Genomic DNA, 24,618 nt, shown 5'->3' on the forward strand with positions numbered 1-24,618 from the left:
AACATTTGAAGTTCATATTTTTGTTCTTTTTTTAAATTTCTTTTTTCTAATGATTCTAAAATTTAATATGGTAGTGTGATAGCTCTTGAAAGCACAATCATATCCAGAAATTTATTAAAAGGAAAAGCTACACAAATGGCTATGGGAAGGAATGCATTAATATCTTATCCAAGATAGTTTAAGGTGCAGTTTCAAGGTCAGCATGGACCATTCGGGGTCTGTGCTGCAGTCAGAGTGGCAGCTTTGATTTCCTCACCTCTGACCGCATATCCTTCTTCCTACTTACACTGGCAATTGCAAGGGTGCAGTAGCCCAGTCAGAGGAAGAAAACAAAACACCACTAAAACCCCCAAATGGCTCCCTCACCTCTTCCCAAGACAGCTCTGTCCTTCAGAAACAATAAAAACGTTTTTCCTGTAAGAGCAGGTTTGAGTAGATGTTGCTGTGCAGCTCTGAAGTTGGAATTGTCAGTGCAAGGGGGAGCAGCACATGAACAGTAGCTTTGGGTATTCTGAGACCCACTGGAGCCTGCGGGGGAACTGCTTCTGAAAATGCTCAAGGGAGCAAAATCTAGAGAACTTACACATGAGTTAGAATAAATTTTAAATTGTGGTATAAATGTTAGTTCACAAGCTTCTATGATTCAGCTTCCTATAAGATAAAATTTTAGTTTTGTCTTTAACCAACAGTACATACTGTCATAAACGCTGACCTCCCTTTGGTGAGCGGCACTGAGTGATGCAGATATCGTTAGGTGCAATTTCACCCAATCAGTCATTTCTTAAAGTAAGTCAGTGTCATAAAGGTGGCTTGAGGTTTCTAGGAATCCTCACATTTACTGTTTGTAAGCAGAAATGAAAAGGTACAGTTCAGATACTTTATTAGCACTTCAAATTTGACTTGTACTTTGGGCATTTATATGTCTGATACTTATGTTTAAATACGTTTGCATAAAAGGAAATTTAGTATTGTCTTTGTGATGTTGCTACAAATGCTTTTTCTGAAGAAATCCAGAAGCAGCACAAAGCTTCAAGAACTGTTTAAAAATAAATACACAAGGCAGTGATTACAAACTGCAGATTGGTGCCTAGCAGGGAAAAGTTTGCAGTCCAGAAAATGTGCAGAACCATTTGTTATTCAAGGTCATCACCAGAAAGATGGCAAGTAAATTGCAGAGTTATCTTTAAGATTATTAGGACTGCTGGAAAATCAAGCCCTGCCATTATCTACGTAAGGAATACATATGGTTAAATATGAGTCTAGACAGGTTTGTGACAGCTCTTATTTAAAATAGTTTTTTCATTAAATAACTTTTCTCTTGATCCATGAATCAAAGATAAACATGGGAAAAAGAAATGTATATACGTGTTTATTACAAGATACTTGCCATCACTTCATTTCATGAAAAGCAGAAATATTAAAAAGAAACATTCTGGGAATTATTAAACTTTCTAGCAATTATCTGCCTTATAAGTGACTCTAGTCTAGAGTAGTAGAAAAGACTTAATCTAAAATTAAAGGAAGAATAATGAAATACAATAACTTTTAAGTATTAATCTAATTTTGTAAACACCTCTTATTGTGTTGTGGGTTTTTTCAGTATAGTCAATGGCAAAATGGACATATTAGTCTAGAATTTATTTATTGTAATAATTAGTTGGCAAGATCCACCAAACTCCTGAGGTTTTCTGTCACCAAGAATTTTTAATTACAAGATCCACAGTTGTTTACAGCTGAGTCACTCACAATGTAGATGGATCAAGTTTCAATAAAATGGTGGTGATAAAATTGTATACTGAAAGAAAATAATATTTCAGCTTAAAATATGTATTAGAATAACCTAACAAGGTATAAAATTAATGCAACTCACACCTCAGGTAACTCTTGTGCTGAATGTGGTTGCATTGTATGATGTCATGTGTTCCAGTAATAAATGCATGGAAAAACTTTTGGATTTCCAGTTTTCAACTAATGGCCAAACTTATAAAATTCAGATTTAGAAGCTTTAAATGTACAGGAATATTTGACATTCCTATGGTAATTGAAGCAACTTACTATTCATTCTTGACTTAAAAAAACAATTCTGTCATACCAGGATTTTTTTCCCAATAGCTGTATTCACACAAACTGCTAGAAGTTAATTTTTCTGTGCAAAAGCCAGAGTGGGGAATGGAGGACAAAAAGGAAAATTGGCTTTAAGGAAAAAGGATGGTATCCTAGCCAACCACATCATGCATGACAAGGGCATGATAACTCATCATGACAAGGAGTTAGAGAAAAGTGGAGTAATTTAGTGTAATCATATGTTTAGAGAAACATAATAAGTAAAAGGACTAATGAATTCAGGTAACACGGGTTTGTCTCCTGTGCTTGTCAGGGTCCTGTAACTGAGTAAGTGTCATTTTGCTATGTGATAATAATACACCTCCTCCTTTATGCTTTCTGTCTTAACTATTTTAAACTACATGCTCATCAGGTCAAAAGCTAATGCATATTGTGTGTGTGAACAGTAACCTATTACAATGAGGGTATTTATCTTAGTTGCTTAAATAGCTCCAGTGCCATATCCTCCTAATCATCACTGGTGACTTCTGGCACTTGTAGTGTAACCACTGCATAATAACAGCCATAGAATTTGGTGTATATATAACCTAACCATGTCTTCTGGACATCTGATAGCTCTCTGGGATTAATAGTGTGCTTTCCTTGGAAGTAGTTTTGCTGAAACTATGCTGTCATTTGGACGCTATATTTGCATCCGTATTATTTTCTAGAATCTAAGTAATTTTTATAGGAAAGGGATGTGGGGGTGCATGTTTTCAGCAACATTGAGAAACATATTGTTGAGAAATTCTCTTCCTATTCCAACCTCTCAGTAGAAAATCACTTTTTACATTAGGTCTAACAGGCAAAATGGAATATTTTCAAATTGTTTTTTTAAAACATAAGGAACAAATACTGGCAAACTCAGTCTGTCAGCTAAATAAACCTATATAGCATATTACTTAAAAATGTAAATGTTACTTTAGAGTTTGGAGTATGAGCTCAAGATTCAGATTCTCCAGTTAAGGACACAGTGTCTCTCAAAATAATTCTTCTCTCACAAGCTTCTTCAAAACAGTTCTAATACTTTGTGTCTGGTAAGAAATGTAATGAACAGCTAACTAGGCTGTATTTGAAATTTTCTCCTCCAAACCTGAACAAAACAAAGGAACTATTGTCAAGTGGAACTGAGTTTTTTAAACTTTTTTTGTTCTGTTAGTGCAATCTCAGAATGTCTGAGAGAATACAAACAGTTTCATCTGCAGTTTCATTCAATCTGTTTTCACTTTTTTGACAATTCAATATGGGTATTTGAGAATTTAACGTCAATTCTTTCTTTTTTAACTCTCCCTTTCTTTCCAACTGTGCTCACTTACTTTATATATGTATAATTTCACACTTGTATTTTTCACCTTCTCCACTGGGAAAAGTAGGCTAGTGAGACTGATGTTCATTTTCTGGAATTCGTTTTTCTTTCAGCTCTGTTTCCCTAAGGAGGTTAAAAGAAGGGAAACGTGAAATGCTAAATCGGAAAATTTGGGATTTTTACTGCTACTGCTTAAAAAAATGCTTGGAAAGGATGGGGGAAATCCATTTTTCTGAAAAAAACAAGTTGTCATCAAATCTCTACTTTGGAAAAAAAAAATCAATCCTCTTTTTCTTAGAAGAGAATGTTTAATAATAAGAAATGTTTGTCTCCATGATGTCAATGTGTAAAAAGTGGATGGACTCGTGATTCTTTTAGTGTGAAAAATCAGCTCTTAAAACTCAGTTTATACGTCTGCATTTAAACTACATCCATTATGATTTTGTACTGCAACCTTTGAGATAACATAGGCTGCAGCTACTAGTTTATACTGAATGGAATTAATCTTCACACTGTTTGTTTGCTTGGAAAAGTAAAACTAATTCTTAGAGCTTGGTGACTGAACAGATGTTACATGATTTGTGTACTCGATGCTGCTGGTAGAGGGTAGACTTCAAGCAAACACTTGTAGAGCAAATTTCAGCCTTTTTGGTTTGTCATTGCTGTTGGTGATTTCGAGATGCACAGCAGACACGAGTAACTCACTGAGCTGTTCCCTCAGTGACAAACATTCCTCTGCAGCAGCACCTGATCCATTGCTGTCATCAGAAGCCAAGGCACAAGGTGTCATTTCAGACATCCAGGGTCACAGACTGGATCATGGAGGAGTGGCAAACCACTGTGCCCTGCCTTCCTAAACAGCTCATCACCTTTGGGCAGGCCTCTCTCCTTGGCCAGTTCACGGTCTCCCAAGTTCTGTTTGATATTTATCTAATGCCAGCATGGGACTATTTGCATGCAATTTCCCTCCCTTTTGGTTTATTCCCTCTAATCAGCTTGCTCCAGCAATACACAGAATTTCTCTAGATAATGTATTACCTCCTTCAGGCTGTCTTATATTGTCTGATTGCACGTCTTTCCTCTGCACACAGTGTGTTCCTGGTCCTCACCATCCATAATACATTGTAACCATAGATACCGTGCACAATTCAAACAGGAATCTTCAAGGCTCCACATTTGCTCTTGTAAATATTTTGATGAAAAGAGTGATTATATTTCAGATCAAGGCTTCAACAAGAGTATTAGTTAAAAACATTGATTAAGAGAAGTGAAAGTATGTGCTCAGCAGTGTGTATCACTAAGAGTCCAGGATGAAGCTGAATCTGAGATTCACAACTATTGCATGTTAGTATGAAGTGCTACTGAAAGGTACTTTATTTTTAGATTAGTGATCTCTCAAGGCTTGATCCACAGTCGTTTGCAATGATGGTAAGACTTTCCATTGATTTTCACTTGCTTTGGAACATAGATCTTTTATAGTTTTAATTAATAGCTTCAAAATTGTGTATTATGCAATTTGTAAAGTGCTCAGGATGAATTAAAATGCAAAATATTATTATTATATTCCATTCCAGTCTTAGGCAGCATCCACATCAACTACTCTGAGGGTATTTACAGAAGTAGTTGAACTGGTTTTTTTTGAAGAAGGGGAAAGAAAGTCCCATACTTATTATGACAATGTTTTTGATTTAATGTTGTCTTTAACCTCATTAGGGAAATTTTTTATAAGCATTTCTTTAAAAGTAGAAGTTCTGTCTTTGTATATGGCTATTAAAATCATTATACATTTTTAGGAGTAAATAAATTTAGGAGAACAGAAATGCATAATGCAGCACCCTTTTATCAAGGGCATATACCACACACCAGATGGAAAACAAACTGTGTTTACAACATTACCACTATCGCCACTGACACTAAGAGATCTACAATATGTTATAGCAGCAGCTCCATTAACCTTGCTAGTTCTGTTAGAGTTGTCTGGTACTTTGCCCAATCTGTGTTTGTTGTCAGCAAATGGATCAAATTAGGAGATTTTCATTCTGTTTATTGACCTTTTTCCTCCTTTCTCAATTTAGGCCATAGTTCATTCAAAATTGTTCTACTATTGCTCTGAAAAATACCACAAATAGATGGCTCTGAATTTGTCTGCTACTCCACGTGTAAATTATACCGTCTTACCTCAGAGGTGAAACTTCAGAACAACCGTTGATAGCAAATGTGCTGTAAAAACTCCAATTCCTACCTAGGTGATGCTTGGTGATGTGCCTGGCTGAGGCTGTTGACCTTCAGGAGCAGCATTAGGACACGCTGCTGTCCTTCAGTGCAGGTTTGCCCATGGGATCTTTCACTTTTCAAATTAGAGCAATCCTCACCGCTCCTATTTATGTGTTTAATGTAGTCATACTTACTTGTTTGACGACTTGGGAAATGAGTGGGAATGTTTTATTTTTTTAAAGTGAGTTAACTAGAAGAGTGATTCTGTTGCTCTTGCCTCGATGCCTTCACTCCAGACCTGTGAAAGGATGTTTAGTTTCTAACCTGTGTCTGTCTCAGTAGAGGTATTTCACACCACCATTCCATTATCAGTTCAGTTCAGCAGGAACCACTGCAGGCCCATATGTTCCCACCCTGTGTTTGTGCTACAGAAATTCACACGCAGCCACATGACAACCCAAGTCTGTGAACTGCTCCAGCCCAAACAGAACTGCTTGCTGCTGCTGTGACTTTTGGCTGGATGCATTTCCTGCCTCACTGTGTGGCTACAAGAGCACTTCCACCACAAGGGAGAACAGAACCAAGTGGCTTTTTGTGAGAAGAGCACAGTCACTCCCCTCCCTAATGATGCTTACCAGATTCAACTGATTGTGGACTAAGATGTTATGTTAGCTAGAAAATTAGAATGCCTCAGGAAGCCATTTTCAATTAGATTATTGTTTGGAACAAGGTGATACCCTCCATATACCTACTGGCAGACACCTAAGCCCTTTCTTAGCATTCTTTATTTTTTTTCTCCCCTTCGCAGTTCAGTTCATTAAAATCATAAAGGAAACAAAGCTGTAGTGGTAAGAAAATTATTTCAAAGACTGAGGTAGAAGTAACCTGATACTGGCTTTGTGCAACCTCCTTTCCAATTCTTCCTGTTGTGTGAGCAGTGCTGAGCAGGCAGTTGTGATTTAGATCAACACTACTTGCCACAGCAAGCTGAATAACCTCCTGACCTTCAGTTCTATTGTGATACACAGGTTTCATTTTCTCTCAGCTGAAAGCAACTTATACTGAAGGGAAAATAAGGCCTGCTTCTCAGTTTGGACCAGATTTAAGACATTGCATCAGCAGTCAGGCAGACTGAAATGGTAGGGCTTTTTCTGCTGTATAAAATATGGCAAATTTAAAAGTTGGTTGTTTTTTTGATGCCCTTATATTGACCTACATCTTGCATGGACAAAAAAGGTTATTATGTGAAAAATAATGAAGGAAAAAAATTGAAGAATTTTAAGTTTTCTCTATTCATCGTTGCTGTATCCCCATTCTGCTTAAAGCCTCTGCCAACAAATCATGGTCTACATAAGGACAGCCGGAGTAACACTTACAATTCTGAACACTTACCCCCAATACTTTCAGATTTAAATAATATACAAAATAGCTTTAGGATCCATCAGTCATTATAGCAACGATAGGCAGGTGTTATTTTTTCTGTCCATGAGTACTATATTTGCATCTTAATGCAAATCTTATCTTGCCTTGGATCTGGTGTTTTGTTGCATAGGCTGAACCCATTTGGTGAAAGTCTTTTGTTAGTTTAGTGCGCCTGGGCAAAGCAGCTTGGTGTTTTCAGATGAGGGGTGATCTAATCACTTTGGAAAAAAAATTCCATTATAATCCTCACTGTTGGTAGGGGTGGGAAGGTCATAGACATAAATGAAAATATATTAATTTACAAAATCCTGAGCTTATCACTGTAATTGCAGTTATTTACGTTATCAGGATTGGTACTGCCAAGACATAAGTTGTGACTATATGCTACTCTGGTTTTAGCAGGGGAGAGCATTTGGGATATAGCTTATTCCAGTAGGAACTGATGAATAGCTTAGGGGAATATATAAATGTGGTTTGAGTGATATGATGTCTTTGACTGTGGAACCCAGACACCTAAACTGACTTGTATGAATACTTTGTAAAGCCTGCAGGGCACACGTGGTTTCTGTACAATATCTGCCTACACAAGAAAGCATCAGCATCCTTTATTTTTAGTCAGGTTTAGTTCATGGTTGTCCTACTAGTACTGTAATGTAGGTGCACCTATAAATTAGTAAGAACAGCCTGTGCAAATTCTGTTTGAGGTTAAACTTGGGGTCAGAAATAAAATTGCAGTTTTGCCTTTCTGGCATTTGCTGGAAAGACTTCTAAAGAATGCACCACATTGGGAGAAAACTTATCCTTCCATAGCTGCATTAATTAATCATTAAACCGTGTATTCCTAATGAAAGAAGGTGTATACTTTGCAAGGTAAAGGTGACTGCCTGAGTTTGATCTGCTTTTGAGAATTAGCAAAGAAGACAAAGAGCTGGGTTTTTTTCAAGACTGTATTAAATAAAAAATTTAATAACAACAACATAGTATTTACCTTTCTTCTTCATGGTTATTCTCAAAATATTTACAGTAATTTATTTACTATAACAAGTAGCATTTATTTTAATGTATTGGTATTATGCACATTGTCTTCCATATTTGCTTTCAAGATCAGAAGTAATATTTCTGCTCATATAAGCTATTTTCCTTCTTAATTTATCGCAACTATTTACAAAAACATGTTTCTACCTGAAAATACTATGCATAGGCACTGTGTATCTGCTGTCTAAGATTTCTTTTGTGTTTACTACTGGAGTTGGCTTTTCTGCAGAACTGTCAAAGCAGATGAAGCCAAACAGGCATGGAACAGTTTTGGAAGGCTCCATGAGATCTGTCATATTTACCTTTAACAGACTGCAGTAAGAGGCTGAAACGTGGGATCTCCTGTCACAGCAGTGTTGAAATAGTGCTTTTCTGGGTACCTGATAATAGAAGAGGTCACTTTTTAGAGCATCTTACCTTACAGTAAATGGTTTAAAAGAAGCACTGGTGAGCCATCATTCATTCCAGCCTGCTATAGACAGCTCCTTGTCAGTAACAAGGCAACCGGGAAGCCCAAATTGATAACTGAGTTCTACCGATATCACTTATGTATTCATTCCTTCATGTACTTTGCCTTTATCTTTCAGTGTTTGTGAAAGATAAAATAGTGCTTAGGTTGATGAGAAGCAGCGGATAGGAAGAACTGTTTGGACATAATGAGAAATAAGATATCTTAAAGTAGAATCTATTTGTTTCTCTTTTTCACTAACACTCCTGACATGATATTCCTTTAGAGGCTTTATTATGAGCATGCTTTTATCTATAATGTATTTGGGCAGATATGTAAAGGAGCAAGAGAAGGGAAGGAATAAAAAAGAGAAGGAAACTAACAGCTGCAGAGTAGATACCAGGCTTCTGTGAAAGCATCAGTCAGGATAGGAAATGATAATCTTTCCTAACAAAGAGAAAAATAGAAACAAGAATGCCTGTAGACAAATAAAGAGTGACCCTGGTTGCTCCAGCACGGTTTGGTGGTGTATCTTTGTGAGTCTCCTGGGCTTTCGGTCACTCATTCGAGCAGTGAGTTTCTGTGCAGAGTATTTGGTCTTACTCAGATGTTACTGCAGTTATGTTTGTGGGCACAGATCCAGAATCACGCAGAAAGGGCAACAGTGCAGTGTATGGACTTCATTGTTGTCCTCTCCTGGACTGCAGCATGGGTAGAAGTTGTAATATCAAATAAGCAGGGAAGTGCATTATGTATGGTCACCTAATACCTGCAGACATTTTTCTTTACCACGCACTGAGACCTTGCCCTTGTTCTTTGTGCTTTTGTAACATCTTCATTCCATTATTGGAATCCTGTCTTTATAGACATGCAACTTAAATCTATTCACTGCTCAGTAGCCTAAAAAATAAGTTCAACCTGTTCTTCAAAAGATTTCTTGACGCCCAGAGTGTTATGTATACACTATTGCTCCACAGTTCAGGGTGGTTTGGGCCTCAGAGGACACTAATTTCTGCCAGATTTATTACAACTTCTTATTCAATATATTTACCAATCTTCTGAGTGTTTAAATGCTAATCAAGGTTGTAGCTGGCGGGGGTGAATAGCAACAGGGATGAATAAAGACATGGACACAAGACTGCAGTGTGACTTAATTCATCCAAATGTAGTCATTTATCTCTCTCACTAAAGTCTGTAATAATCAGGGATCCTCATAAACCATAGATCAAATGTATTTTAAAGGTAAATTTTATAGGGCTGTCTCATTTCTATTGAATACTGTTTTGCGGCTGAAAATCTGTAGAAATTCCTGCAAGGCATTAACTGACTGAAATACAGAGCCTCGCACAGAGGAATGTAACCTGTCGCTAGTGGTTCTAGGCACTTCCGCAAAAGAAATAATACTAATGAGAAAGAATAAATATCTGTATTGCTTTTTCTGATTTTTTTGATTTTAAAAGTTCAATCTTAAAATTTATGCAGAAAAAAGTATTTGATCTTACTAAAATACAACTGGAGAGGTGCATCAGTACTTACAGGACCTGGCTAATGACAGTAACGGCTTTTCATGGCATCTGTTTGGTAGGCTTCAGAATGACCTTGTCAAAGTTAAAAGCTCATAACATTCATATTTTGTTTTTATAGCATTATGGTTCTGCATAACAGTGCTAAAAACAAAACCACAGTATAATTATCCTGTCAATCAAGCTGCCAGAAAAGGCATTTTCCACTAGCTTTGCACCTACTAAACTGTAAATAATTTATAAAATCAGAAGTCAAGACTAAGTGGAGGCATTTTGGGGCTAGTTAAGCACTTGTCAGAGCTCTGTGGTTTAAGTGACCCCACACACCGAGTTCTGGGTGCTTACTGCTATCCTGAGTGTGAAAATGGTCATTTGTCCTTGTATTGCTGTGCATGCACCTAATAAAAATATCAAGCTGTTAATAGAGCTGTGAACAGGTGTACAGTAGATGTTGTAATGATGTTTTATTCATTTGAATTTCCAGCCCATTTAGTCTCATCCAATGAACAACAAAAATATTTTCTTCATTATTTCCAATTAATGTAAATGTCAAATATTTGAATATATTATCACACTGATAATTCAGTACGTTGGTTGATTTGTGGAGTATTTGCATTAAAGTGACAATTAAAACAAGGGGAAAAGTAATCCAGAATGCATTTTCTTATCTGCTGTCATGTTCTTACAGAGATGTTGTACTTGCTTCTCTGAGATCTTTTGACTGTGGTAAACAAGCTGCTTAAAGCCTGTGAGCTTACCGTTGTTTGTATCTGGTCTTTTAAAAATGGTAGTAGTCGATTTGTACTCCATTCAAAACAAGGTTTATTGGCTATTCATTGTCTGTTCTGTTCAGCTTGGATAGGGTTAATTTCCTTCCCAGTAGCTGGTGCAGTGCTGTGCTTTGGATTTCGTGTGAGAATCATATTGATAACACAGGGATGATTGAGTTGCTGCTGGGCAGTGCTTGTACAGTCAGCGACTCCTCTGCTTCTCTGGCTGCCCTGCCAGGGAGCAGGCTCAGGGAGCTGGGAGGGACACAGCTGGGACAGCTGACCTCAGCTCACCCCAGGGATGTTCCAGACACCTTCCATAGTGTCCTGCTGAGCAATAGAACTAGGGAGAGTTGGCCAGGGGTGGTGACCCACTGATCAGGGACTGGCTGTGCATCACTCAGCAGGTGATGAGCAATCCTATTGTGCATCATTTGGTTTGTCTATTCTTTTATCATTATTTTCCCTTCCTCTTCTGTCCTATTAAACCGTCTTTATCTTGACTACAAGTTTTGCCTTTTTTCTGATTCTCTCCCCTTTCCCACTGCAGGGAGGGAGTGAATGGCTCTGTGGTGCTCTATCTGCCTGCCAGCTTAAACCACAGCACACTTTAAAACTTAGGTGACAGATACTAATCTCTCACAGCAGAGCAGTTCTGAGGACAGAAGTCTGCTTTATAGATACATAAACACAAATGTGTTCTGACAGGATGGAGGCAATAAAATAATTATCATGTGTTTGTCTTTCAATAGCTCTCTCTCCTTTAACTTTTTTTGTGCTCATTTATGACTTAGTCTGTGCCTGCACACTCATTCTGGTGGGGGAGTGTATGTCCCACTGCAGCCCTGGGCAAGGGGTGGGGCAGGTGGGCAGCTGAAACTGTGCCTGCATGAGCGGCACTGAGCTGCTGTCAGGATAACACTGCTGGGATGTTCTGCATGTACCCAGAGAGCGCACTTGGGACATTAGAAACAAGACAAAATTATTGTACTCTCATGCTTAATTACTTGGCACCTCCAAAACTCCTGTTACTTGGTATGATTGGTAGATTGCTTGTTGAGATCCTTACCAATATTTGAGGCCTAATTTCTTTTTTTTTTTTCTTCACTTTTTTTTCTGTTGTAAAGCTAAATTTTATATGAACTCCCTAAATGCAAATAGTAATTTTTAAATAGCCCTTTCTCACGTGGAGAAAATAGGAAGCAAAAATAACCCAGCAATCCACACAAACTATAGCTCATCATCACTCACTCTACATGGAAGGAGTCATGTGGTCATTACACATTTTCCTCCAAGTTTTGCATATGACCAAAATCTGTTGTGCAGAGAATATTGGACATGCTTAGTTTATTATTACTAACACTTGTGCAAATTTCCAAGGAAGGTTTTTAATTGTTGAAAAACCACAGGAACAGTAGCATTTCCTATCCATCCTTCCTTTCCTTCACTTATAAGACCTAAATATTTGTTCTGTTTCACCAAAAAAGAAGTTGCCCTTTGTGCTGCTTAGCTGTGTTTTTAGTAGTAAGTTTTAAGTGCAGCACATCAGGATTGTGGCAGTCCCATCCAGTTCTGTTTCATGTCTAAGAATTTAATTATGGGAGCAGGAGACAGGTGACTGTGGAACAGGAGGGTGGCTATGGGAAAGGCAGGACTTCGCTGTTTTGTAGTCATATATTTATGTCCATACCACATGCTGAGATTTTATACCTTTTTAGACTGGTGAGGCTGAAAGAGCTGCAGGTAGGATACGCTGCTTTTGGTTTTTTCTCTTACAAACCAAAATTAGTTATTATTTTACAGTAACTGGAATTCCAGGTTTTTGCAAAAAATGTCAGCCTCTTAATTGTCTACTCTTTTTCTGGTGATGCTCCTATAATACTGGGCTGTATACTCTCCTCTGAGATGATCATGTTAGAGTTTTAGAAGAAACAAAATTTTACATTCCCCCAGCATCATGGGAACAAAATAATTAGGGAAGTCGGGGAGTTCCAAGAGAACGGGATGGTCTGGAGTGCAGCAGATGTTGCAAGAGCATCGGGACCATAGTTAGTTTAGCTTGTAATAAATGAAATGAGATGGTAAGTTGGGGCATAAATTCTAAGTCTTGGATTCAGAAGATGGCAAAAGTGGCTTAGTACCTCTGATTTAAAAGATAAAATAAAACTGAAATACTAGATATGGAGAAATAGTGATAGAAATGTAGATGGGGAAATATTTAGACTTTTTGCATACTTCTTGTATGATTTGCTTGTGAGAAATAATAAAAGGTTAATGTTTCTCTTTTTCTGAAGAAACTCCTCATCACTGTGATCTGGCTTTAAAGCTGCTTTTGTTATGCCTACAGTGGTTCAAATCAAACTTCTGAATTTTTAGAGGTTGCTTTGATTTTGTTCTGTTACCTTTGCAACATCACCAACATTCAGAAAACCAAATAATGATCCAGCAAGGTGTAAAGTAGTTGGCATTATTAATAAAAGTAAAAGAGAAGGGACCTGAAGGGGAGCAGAGAGAGAGAGGATTCCTAGGAAGAGCATGCTTAAAGTTATTCCATTTCTGTAGCTGAGGTCACAGGGGACTGTCTTGTGTGGTAAAGCTTTCATGCTTTATGATCACACAGAAAATTTAATCCCACTCTGGTTAAAAATGCCAGCTTCATGCCCCTGCAGAGGGAAACATACAGCTTATGAATTTGTAGAATAAATACAAGAAGAAAATATTGCAAAATGTGTTGAAGCAGGCTAACAGATTTTTAGTATAAGTTCGTAGTATAAGTGTTGATAACAGCTGAAACTTACTGTGTAAAACTGCAAATAAAGAAATGGGTAAAAACTGTGAGAAGATCAAGTAATCTATTGTATTACTTATTGATCAGTTCTCATCAAAAGAGCTTTATACAATCCTACATAGCCTCATTATGGGTGTAAGGTATGGAAGACAATATAGTAGAATAGGAAAGAAATTTTGATGCCGTAGGCAAAATTAGAGGTAGCACAAACTGGAAATAATAAAGGAATCTGTATGTGTGAGCAAAGCTTTGGACAATGTATTTTAAGTTACAGAGATGCTTTCTCTAACAGCTTCCTCAAAATTTATATCATAGTAAATTAAAAGTGAATATTAATTTTGTATCTGCAGACTATCCTGAATTACAGAGGAGGGAAAGCAGTCAAGAAAAAACCCCAGTGCTTTAATTCTACAGGAACCTGCAGGGGGAGGGAAAGGGGAGGTCCAGGGGTTTTTTTAACCTGGAAGTTTCATTTAATTGCTTTCACTTTGGCTTTGCTGAAGTCTTGGCATTTATAACTCCTAAAGTCACTTCCATGTCGGGCACTGCCACCACCTGTGCTTGTCTTCACTGCTGGGGAGGTGGGGGCACAAATCCATGTAAGCTGCTGCCCTGCTCCCCTTTCCTGTCACTATCTCTTGAGGTGCTTTATGAAAAAAGAGTTATTTTATGACAGTAAAAGCAAAAATGCTTCAATTTCATGGTTGTTTTGAGTCAGTCTTTTTATGTTCAATCCCTTTTATCCACGCTGTTCTGTGTCACTGTCTTGGCAGTTGTTTGGCTTTGGGACAGGCAAGTGTCTCAAGAGACTACAGTTCAAGTGTGCCCAAAAAAGGAAAGAAAGTGGGTTTTTTTAATATAGTGAAAACCTTTTTTTCTTTATTTTTGCCTGACTTAATATAAACTTTAAATCCAGGACATTACAGGATTCTATTCCAAATTTCAGTGGGAGGGTTAAATTAATTGACCTATCCTTAGTTAAGTTATTTGGTATTCCCAAACTCTCTATTGGTTCTAAATGTCCAAATGATTTTCTCAGATTTCTCGGCAGTTAGGGATATGTGTAAATAATTGGTCATAAAAGGAAGAGATTGCAGTGGGTAAAGGGAATAAAATATCTTCCCATTTCATTCAGGAAATATATCATAAAGATGCTTAACCAGAGTTTTTAGAATACTCTTATGTACATCCAACAAATTAATCTAATTTCCCTGCAGTCATTATAACTAACTTTTTTCAATTAATTGAGTGATTAGTGACTGCATCATAGCTGACAAGTCTTCCCATGCACAATAATGTAAATTTTTGGAATTCATTGTTCAGAATTCACCTGGTGTAATTGAAATATGATGAGTGTCAAAACTTCAACACATAGTAAATTTTTGTAATTATGGACTATCATTTAAATTATATTTTTACATTTAATCAATGAATAGTGTTGGTTATTTCTGATAATTTGTAGTGCAACACAGAGATACAGATAAGGGGAAAATGAAGAATGTATTTGAAAATAATCTAACAAAATGTCAGTGTTCAAACTGGAATTTACCAAGGAGTATCCAAAAAACCCCCAAACCCTGAACACGAGCAGGAAAAAGCAAAGATGCTTTCCAAATATTTTTCCCTTTGTAATTTCTCTGGAAGAAGTAGCAAGGAGTGTTCAACTCCAATGTATTTTAAGTAATTGATGAAGAACAATTTTCCTGGCAATTACTTTTAATGTCTATATCTCAAAGGATAATAATATTTGAGCCTCAGGCCGTGCAATTGTATCTTCTGCTGTGTGCATTAGAAATAATGCTTAGATTCATGTGCTTAATTCTCTAGTCCTTGCTCTCTTTGTAGCATTCTGCATCATAGCAAAAATATATTTGAATAAGTATGTTCTATTTTTTCTAATGTTATTTCAGAGTAACTATGCTGTAGTATGTGTAGGGAGATAAACTAATCATAACATTGTGTGTGGTGCTAAAGGGCAACAGAAGTGTGCCTGAATGGAGACAGATAAGCTTGTGCAGCTTTGAGAATTTTTAAAGCCACCATGTTTTGGACTTTTTAAAAAAAATGTTAGAAAATTATTTCTGGCTTGCCCCTGAAAATGCTGCATTAATGAGATCACATGCAGCAGGAAGCTCAGATCTGAGTTGAGAAGCAAAAAGATGGTATGATTTGCTCAGAATTCTTTTAACATCTTTTTTGCGCTAATGATTGAATGACTTCTGAGAGAAAGGAGCCTCAGTGGTGTATTTCTATGGCTCTGTGCTCAATAGCAAGGCCAACTAGAAGTCTATTCAGTGATCCTTGCAAATTAGGGCTGCTTTAGGGATGTGACGTGTCCCAGCAGGCACCCCAGCAGATGAGAGCAGTTGGGAAGTAATAAGCCCCTGCCATTCAGGATCAGTAATTTATAACCCTAGAAATAATGCAAAGAGTAACTGAAATCAGCCTTTCTAGACACCATAATAACAATGAAATGGACCCTTTTCTTAATATCAGTAGGCATGCTTCTGATTTCTGCAACAGCTTCCAGGAGATGCAAGCCCAGGTTTACAGTCGGATAATCAGCCTCTCGGGTTTTGAGGGTTTGTTTCTGACAGAGAATTTCCTTTTTCAGTTTGCACAAATGAGGCAGCTGCAGCACACGTGGCTATGCACATAGACATGGGTAATATTGATAGGTATGCACTTCTCTGCTTGTAAAAAGCCTGCAGCCGGGGTTCTGGTTGCAAAGCTGACAAAACACTGCAGGGTAAAAGATGTGCAGCCTGTAACCATGGTCTGTTAGAGGAGCTTCACCTACTGCACTGTGTGCATGCTCACATCAGAAAAAAACTTCATGGCTTAATATGACTAACAGTGTTCAGGTTCATCGGGGGATTTTTGTGCTTTGGGAAGACTATAAATGAAGAGTTAATTGAACAACAAAATAAGTATCAAGACAATCCCACAACCTATTTTTTGATAATTGTTTCTTCTCTTAAGAGAACATTACCTCTCTCACAGATGGTCAGTGATGCATTTGGGGAAATCAGCCAAACTTGGCTTTTTTCCTGGTCGCTCTGCTTAGTAACTGCAGCATTTAACCCCAGAAGTATTATTTAACTTTGCTCCAGATACCATTTTAATCAAAAGTACTCGACTTCACAGTTGGAAAACTCTTCTTAAGGTCTCTGTAGAAAGGTTTAATGAATCTGGTTTATGGCATATTGGTAGGACAATACAACAGTCAAATCAGTGGTGTGAAGAAACAATACTTATCTCTACCTCATACATTGACATACATAGGAGGATTAAATAGTTGGAACGCTCATGTGAAGCTGGATGGCTTGACTGTTAGGCTGAGTACATTCTCTAAGACTAACATCCAGGACTTAGCCTCTCTTTTCTCTAGTACCTTATGCTTAGAACAATGTTTTCAAGTGACTTTGGTGTAAACTTGAATGTGCAAAGATGGTGAGGCAGTCAGGTGCTAGTAGGTGGGACTAGGTAAGGCCATGTGTCTGTGTGGGTGATGTGGGCAGGCAGAGGTTGGTCCTGACTCAGGGGACCTGTTCCTCTCTGCTCTCAGGCAGAGGGATCCCCTTCAGTCAGGAACACCCCAGAGGTCAGCAGATGAGGAGGAGGGAGCCAGGCAGAAGGAAGGAGCGGGATGTCTCACCTGTCCTTTTCCCTCTATCGTTTCAGAAGGCTCAGATCTTCCACAAAGGTTGTACAAATACCATTTTTAGACATGAAATTGCAACTGAAACAATGATGCTTGACTATGACAGCTCATTCAGTGCAAGCTGAGCTCTTGTGAGATGCATGGAAAATCATCCTGTCATTATTCTTGGAAAGAGCTCCTATGATATTTCAGATGTCCTGTAGTTTTGGTTTCTTACCCCATTCCTGCTCTGTACCTTGAAGGCAGAGTTTCTTCACAGAGAAGTTTGATCTTTTGCCAGTCACTGCATTTGTGGAGATTATTCCCCTTCTCACTGTTCCTAGGTGAGCTGGGCTTCCATGCTGCAGGATGCTTTGGGTTTGGCTCCAAGCCCAGCACCTCAGCACATTCCTCTTAATGGACTTAATTTTTTTCTTACTTTTTTGATCTCTGTCTACTTTTCTCTTTGCTGTCTGTCTTTTAGTCCAAGCAAAATTTTATTTGTATGATAAGCATGGGTGGGCCAGCCCACCTCTTGCACAGCTAGACATTTCATTTATTTCCAACTCTGCTTTGCTTCCCCTCCATGGAGCCGAGATTAAGCTGGTCCCAACACTGTCACTCTGCAACACAGGCAGGGATAGGGAGCCAAGAAAGGCAGAACATACTTGAGCAGTAACTGAGCCAGAAATTATTTTTTAAGAAATATTTTGTTCAGATAAAACTATATTTACTTTTTTTAAGAAATATATAAAGATTATGTTTTTAAAATGCTAAAAATCAAATGTTTAAGAAATCTCTTGCCAAGAAAAGGAATTTAAAAAGGAAACAAATAGAAACCCTTACTAACTAACTCCTCATAGTCATCTACCAGGTGCAATTAGGGCTGCTTGTATTAACTTTTCAAGTACCTTTGTACACACTCATCATTCTTCCAGAAAATGAAAAATTCTATTTCCTCAGAGAACTGTGTTCTTTCTGAATGCTTCACACTGTGGACAGGTCTCCTTTACCAGGATAAGTTGAAGCAACCTTTCCCACATGGCACATGTTATCACTCTCTGACAGTTGACAGCAGAGCTTTTTATGTTTGTTCTCCCTAATCTATTTGAGTACAAAGATCTGGTTTAGTTCAAGTGAGATCTTTTTAAACTGCTTAAAATAACCTGCGTGTTACAGATTAAGAGGTTATGGAACACACAGATGAGCAGTTCTCTGGCAAATGGAAAGGAGTGTTACTCTGATTTGGAGTGGCAAGGCAAGTGTCTGTCCCACTGGAAAAGCCACTAGCATGGCTGCTCATCTGTTAACACCTCTGCTGGCAATTATCCAAGACTTACTGGGGGAAGAGATTGTTTGCTTATTTGGTGTTATGCAAAATGATCTTAGGTATAACTGTCCAGCAGCAGAAGAAATCAAATCTATTCAGGTATGTTAGAGAGGAAGTTTCTGCAGAATGCAAATATAAATATTGCTAAGGCGTCCAAATATTAAAAGGAAATAGCCTGGTTTAATGGATTAAAAAGAAATGCTCTAAATGTAGAGGTGTTCCTTAATGTTAAATTGCTTAGTTTATTTCAGAGTAGCTGTGATATATTAATGCATGATAGTTTGTGATTTGTTCATAATGAACAATTCTGTTAACTTCTAATTTTCAGATGTCTAAAAAAAGAGAACACAGAAACAAATCAATTCTATTAATTGCTTTTATTCCAATTATAATGATAGTGTTTAATGCCAGCTTACTAAAGGCCAGTATGAGTTACTCATTACCTATTGACTTGCTCAGCTTTCTATTTATCGTTTGATGTTAAGCACAAACGGTGTCTGTTTGAACAAGAAAGATTATTTCTGTCCCTTTACGTGTGGACATCATTCCACAAATATCTCTAAATCCCAAGGAAATGTTTACAGTTTAGTCAGTAATGTGCTGGAGAGTAACTGTTTTAAGTAGTCAGATGGTGCCCTGCCTTAAAATAACAACTGTGTGTCCCTGTGGCCTGGCATGGGGCTGGCCAGGATTGAAAGCCCGCAGACCCGGGAGAGAGAGTTGTGGATGGTGGTGGGTGGTTTGTTCTGAGGCAATGATCGAGTTACTGGGGTAGTTCCTGCAGGAAAGGGGATCGTGGAAATGCTAACTGGCACTGGTGGCACCAACAGCATTCCTGAACTTGGAATCAAGGTGGTGTGTCCAACTAGCATTGGTATCCTGCTGTGGTTTAGTGACTGTTTAATGACTGTTAAGTGCTTTCTTTGACAAACAGCAAGGAGTTGGCAGAATGATCCAGGCCTGGATCATTCATCAGGGAAACAAGGAGACTCGTTCGCCTGTGTTCTTGTGGGAGTTTGTTGTATTGGTTCTCTTACCTCTCCCCCAGATGGTAGCTCTCCTGTTTTGCCTCTGTATCCTTCCTCTGCCTCAGGAGTCTTTCAGGCTCGTGCCACAAGCCATAGTTGCTTCTGCTTCCAGTCTCCAGTGCTTTTAAAATACAACAAGAAACTCTTCCTGGGGTAAGCTGGAAAAACTAGGACCTCCATAATGGGAAACAATTTTGTTTTAACAGAAGACTCACGGGGCTTAACAAATCTGAAGACAGGCAGCTCTGTAAGAGTTATTTTGTTTATTGTGCTTTTTGTCTCTTAGTAAAATGGCTTAAATAGTTCAGCCACATCAGATTGGCTTGTTGCTTCAAGAAGGTTTTAGAAGTTCGTTCACGCCCTCTGATAGCTTTATTGTGGTAAACACATTTATGTTTTATCAAAGGAAGAAAACTAAACTAATGAAATAAATACTACTTTATAACGTGTATTCAGCTTCTTTTCTGTTAGGGATCTTCATTTTCAAACTAGGGACAGTTGAGCTCTCTTATGTTGAAGTCATCATTTTTCAAAGAAACGAAGGCAGGTCTTGTATTGTCTCAAGGTTGAACATGGAGAAGAAAAAAATGTGAAATTCTCTTACCTTTTTTACACATTTTTCTTTTTTACAAAAATAATAGAGAATTCATAAAGAAATTTAAATCTCTACAAGCTGCATAGCAAAGCAATTTGGCCTGAATATAAGAACAAATCTACGGAATACTTTTTTTCTAAACACAGATTTTAATTAGGAAGAAGGTCTGAGCCAGACTGTTATTTTCAGGTCTGCACCAAACCAAGAGTTTTAATTAGTCCAGAAAGAATCAAGAACTTGGCATGATCTATCAGGATTAAAGAGGGTGGGGGAAAGGCAGGGGGAATAGTCAGACACATAGAAAGCAGTTTTTTGTCAGCTAGGGGAATACCATTAATCCATTTGTCAGATAGCATACATATACTTCTCTCCGGGGTATTAACTAATTGTTCCTACATTAAAAATATTTTCTTGTGTGAATTACGAATAAAAGGAACTTTTTTTATTCTCCTTTGGTTGCCTTTTTTATTTTTTACTATCACAGTTTATTCAGTTGTGTTTTTACATGTGTATTTAGCAGGTCAGTTGGACTCCAGATGATCTTCAGAGATCCTTTGCAACCCCAACTGTTCTGTGATCTACTTTGTCAACTATTTATGCCAAATTTTGGCAGATTGCTTTCACTAATAACATTAATTTACTATGTCGTGTAACATACTTTGTTTACTATTTCATGTCTTAGAAAAAAAATTGTCATGCAGTTCTATTTTCTTCAGTAGCTGTCAGAAAATAGTAACTCAAATGAGTTTGTAACTAGTCCTCATTGGGAGGCTGAGCTGAATACTGGAGTGGTCCATATGTCTTAGAGGTTTAGGCTGCAGTTTTCTTAATTAATTGCTGCTCATCTTTTAAAGCATAGCATCTCTAATATAGAATAAAAATTAGTGTGATGTGATTTTCGCACTGTACTCCTTTATCTTATGGGTTTGTTTTGGGTTTTTTAAGTCTGTTTTTAAATATGATGGGTTACCATTTTAAATCAGCATAGGCACTGGATGCCTTGCCATTCTGGTGCATGTTTAATTTAAAAAGTGGGAGTTGCCTCCTCATTCTTTAAGAAAATAATGGAAGCCTGTGTTTGCAAAAATCACATTTTCTTCTGCATCTGTCCAATATACTAATTCCCACCAGCATAATAAAACTCTCCCATAATCCATCTGATGGCTGCATTGATGGAGGTGTTCTCCAGCCCTTTGCAGTGCAGTGTCAGCCCAGGGAGCTGGAACAGTTTCCTCATCATTTGAAGCTGAAGTCTGTCATTTGACTGATGAAGAAGTCTCGTGCTCACATCTTTGGTTCGGCTGGATTGCAGCTCTGATGATTGGCAGGAGTGAGATAACAAGGACAATGTTTGCTGAAACATCTTCAGCCCCTCCTGACATTGGAAATAGAATGTTTCCTTCCCGTGCTCCAGCCTAGCCAGTGGTACTTGTGTTGAATGGATGATATCTTTGTCCTGACACCAACGAAGACTACAAATTACTGGAGAGAAAAAGTGTGCTAAATATAGCTTACAGATCCAATACCAACTGCATCCTCTGTCGTCACCATTGAAAATGCACAAGTTCAGGATGTGATTTTTTTGGGGGGGTAGGAAATGCCCATGTTCTGTAGGATTTTAAAATTTTATTCTACACCCTTTTACTTTAAAAGGAGCAGACTTCATGTGAAGTCAGGGAGTTAACTAACATCATTGTGACTAGCAGTCAGATATCAAATAATTTCGTAGCAATTATGAGTAATACTAATTACAGAGTTCAAAGGTTCACCCAGTATAGAGTAGAATTCAGGGTGAAGTACTGAAAATGAATAAAGTTCTTGGTTACTGAATATGTAATGAGAAATGGTAGGAACCAGCCTTCTAATTTGTATTAGGTGGGGGAAAGATGTATTTGTATTAGGTAGGGAAGGGTGGAAAAATATTCCTATGGCTGTGTTTGCAACACGGTGGTTTAGAAATAGGTCCAGAAAAGGCAGATATATATTTGTCTGGGCAGATTCAGGATAAAAGAGGAAGTTTTGTCTCCAGAAAAGGATATCTTAATTTATCACATTTTGCTTCTTGGAAGGACCAATAATTGCATATCTGTTGTCTTAGGTATATGTATGTACAGCTGCAGTCTGAAATGCCGCAGCTTTTAAGAATTAAAAGATAAAAAACCAAACTGTACTTACTTTTTATAATTAAGCAGAAAAAAATTGTCCTGTAAACCACATACCTTACACTTGTTTTTCTAGGAACTTTTTAATATATGTTTTATGTGAGAACATTGAAGGGACAGCTCTTCAGTAAAACCACATTATTTTACATTTGGGCCTGAAAAGGTAGTGAATTATGGCACTAAGGTTTAGCATATTTTTGTCCTATGGACTGATCCAGGGAAGAGGATTTCAACATGTCACATGAAATTAGCATTTCTCCTTAGTTCTTGCTGCTAAATGGAGTTAGAAATTTAGTGCAGGCTGGATAATCGGTTTACATGCCAGAGGCGGTAGGAAAGCTATAGGTGGCAGCAGCAGATGTCCGACCTTCCTTTTTGCTGATCCAAACCTATGATACCTGAGAATGTAAAACTTGTCAGAGAAAGCTTTGTGCCACCTCCAAGTTCAGTTGCATAGTGCAGCACCTCGAGTGACAGTACTGAAGGTCCTGTTGTACATGGGTCCTCTGGGATTGTTCATGGGGTAGAGCAGCAGATGTGCTTTGTGTTTGCATCCTGCTTCTGGTGCTACAGCAAAATATATTCAGTAATTGTATTTTTACTGGGAGCCACTCGATAAATTGTAGTAGACTGCTTGTCTCAATTCCTTTGGCAGTATTTTCCTCACTACACATCTATCTAGTTGTGTTTAAGAACCAGCTTCTACTTTATCTCCATTTGGTCCAGGATGACAAACTATTAATTCACTGGGTAAGCTGCTATTCTGTACAAAGAAATTTCTCCTAGTTCCTTATGTGCATTCTGGCACAGGATTCCTGCACTGTGGAAGGGATCACAGAGTTTCCTGTGTGCAGGAACTCTGGGATTACCAACAATTCCTCCATTATGTCCAAAATTATTTGAAGAGATTGCCCAGCTTTTGTGTGTCTGAGCAGCTGATTGAGAAAGGCTGTGCTGCTGTGGAAAGAAGCTGCAGCTCCCTGATTGGGGCTGTTTATTGCTTGCTGCCCTGCCAGGGAAGTGAGTTTGGGTTTGGGGCAAGTCAGCTGTCAGAGGTGATAGAAGCTTTTGGGATGATGATGTCTGGCATCTTTACGGGTGGTGAACTTCAAATGTGTCTGATCCAGCCAGACTGAGGTCACTGCTGACTGAAACCTATGGAGCTAGTTGGAGAGAATTTCTGTAGGCAGATTTTAATGTTGAGTGTTTCTTTTACACCTGTCTTGAATTACACCTACTTGAGAGGAGCAGGTGTGCAAAGACACAAGAAGTTCTGTCGGCTTCATGTGCCATAACCAAACTAAGCACGATAGAGATGTAGGAACTGCCTGTAAATACTGTCAGATGCTATTAACTTTCTTTGTAAGGAGCTATATATATATAGCATTTAGTGAGGTTTAAGAGCTCCTGGAGAAGGTCTGTGCAGTTTGGAAAGGAAGGGCCAGGATTTTTAACAAAATAACAGGGGATTTTGGCAGTTTCCTGTTATATTATTTTTCATTCTAAAGATCATTTTCTTCATCAATAGCCAAGTGCCCTTGCCTCATACCAGAGAGGCAGAGTTTAACTTGAGACATTTGTAATTTGAAGGCACCCTGTCATAAAGATGAAAACATCCTCAATTTCACGTTACTTCCCAGTTATCCTAAAAGCATGTAAAAGTCATGTAGCCCTGGCCTTGCTACTTAGAAGTAACTAAACAATTCTCTAGGGTATTTCATAACAAAAAAATCTCACAAGGTGTTTGTATATTTTTTTTTGTTTTATTGCTTTAATTTGTTTTTATTGTTTTAATTTGTTTTTCTTTCTCCCATTGTTCTTTTAATGATGTGGCTCTCTGCACTTTCAAATTTATGTCAGTAAGGAAAAGCACACTGGAGTTTAACTGTTCTGCTTACTGAGTAGACTCTGTTCTGAAGGAAGAGCAAAAGTCATGGTGCTAACTGTCTTGGCAGACATTTCTCAGCCAGGTGTGATTATACGTGGATGTGCATTTTCTTTTTGGAAGAATGTATTTGGCCAATATTAAATTGAAGCAGGAGATACTAAATCATATGGAACATTTCAGCCGCTTTTATTTTGATACAATCATGTGCAAGATGAAAATGAAATACCTTTTGAAAGAAACAATAACTACTCTGTTTTAAAATTCAATTACCTTTCCAAATATATGTAAAATAGAATATACCTATGGGAAACAAATCTGAAGCTAGTATGCTTGATTATTATACTACCACCACTTCTCGTGGCT

The sequence above is a fragment of the Corvus moneduloides genome, chromosome 15 (assembly GCF_009650955.1).
Source record: "Corvus moneduloides isolate bCorMon1 chromosome 15, bCorMon1.pri, whole genome shotgun sequence".
In the NCBI taxonomy this organism is placed as follows: Eukaryota; Metazoa; Chordata; class Aves; order Passeriformes; family Corvidae; genus Corvus; species Corvus moneduloides.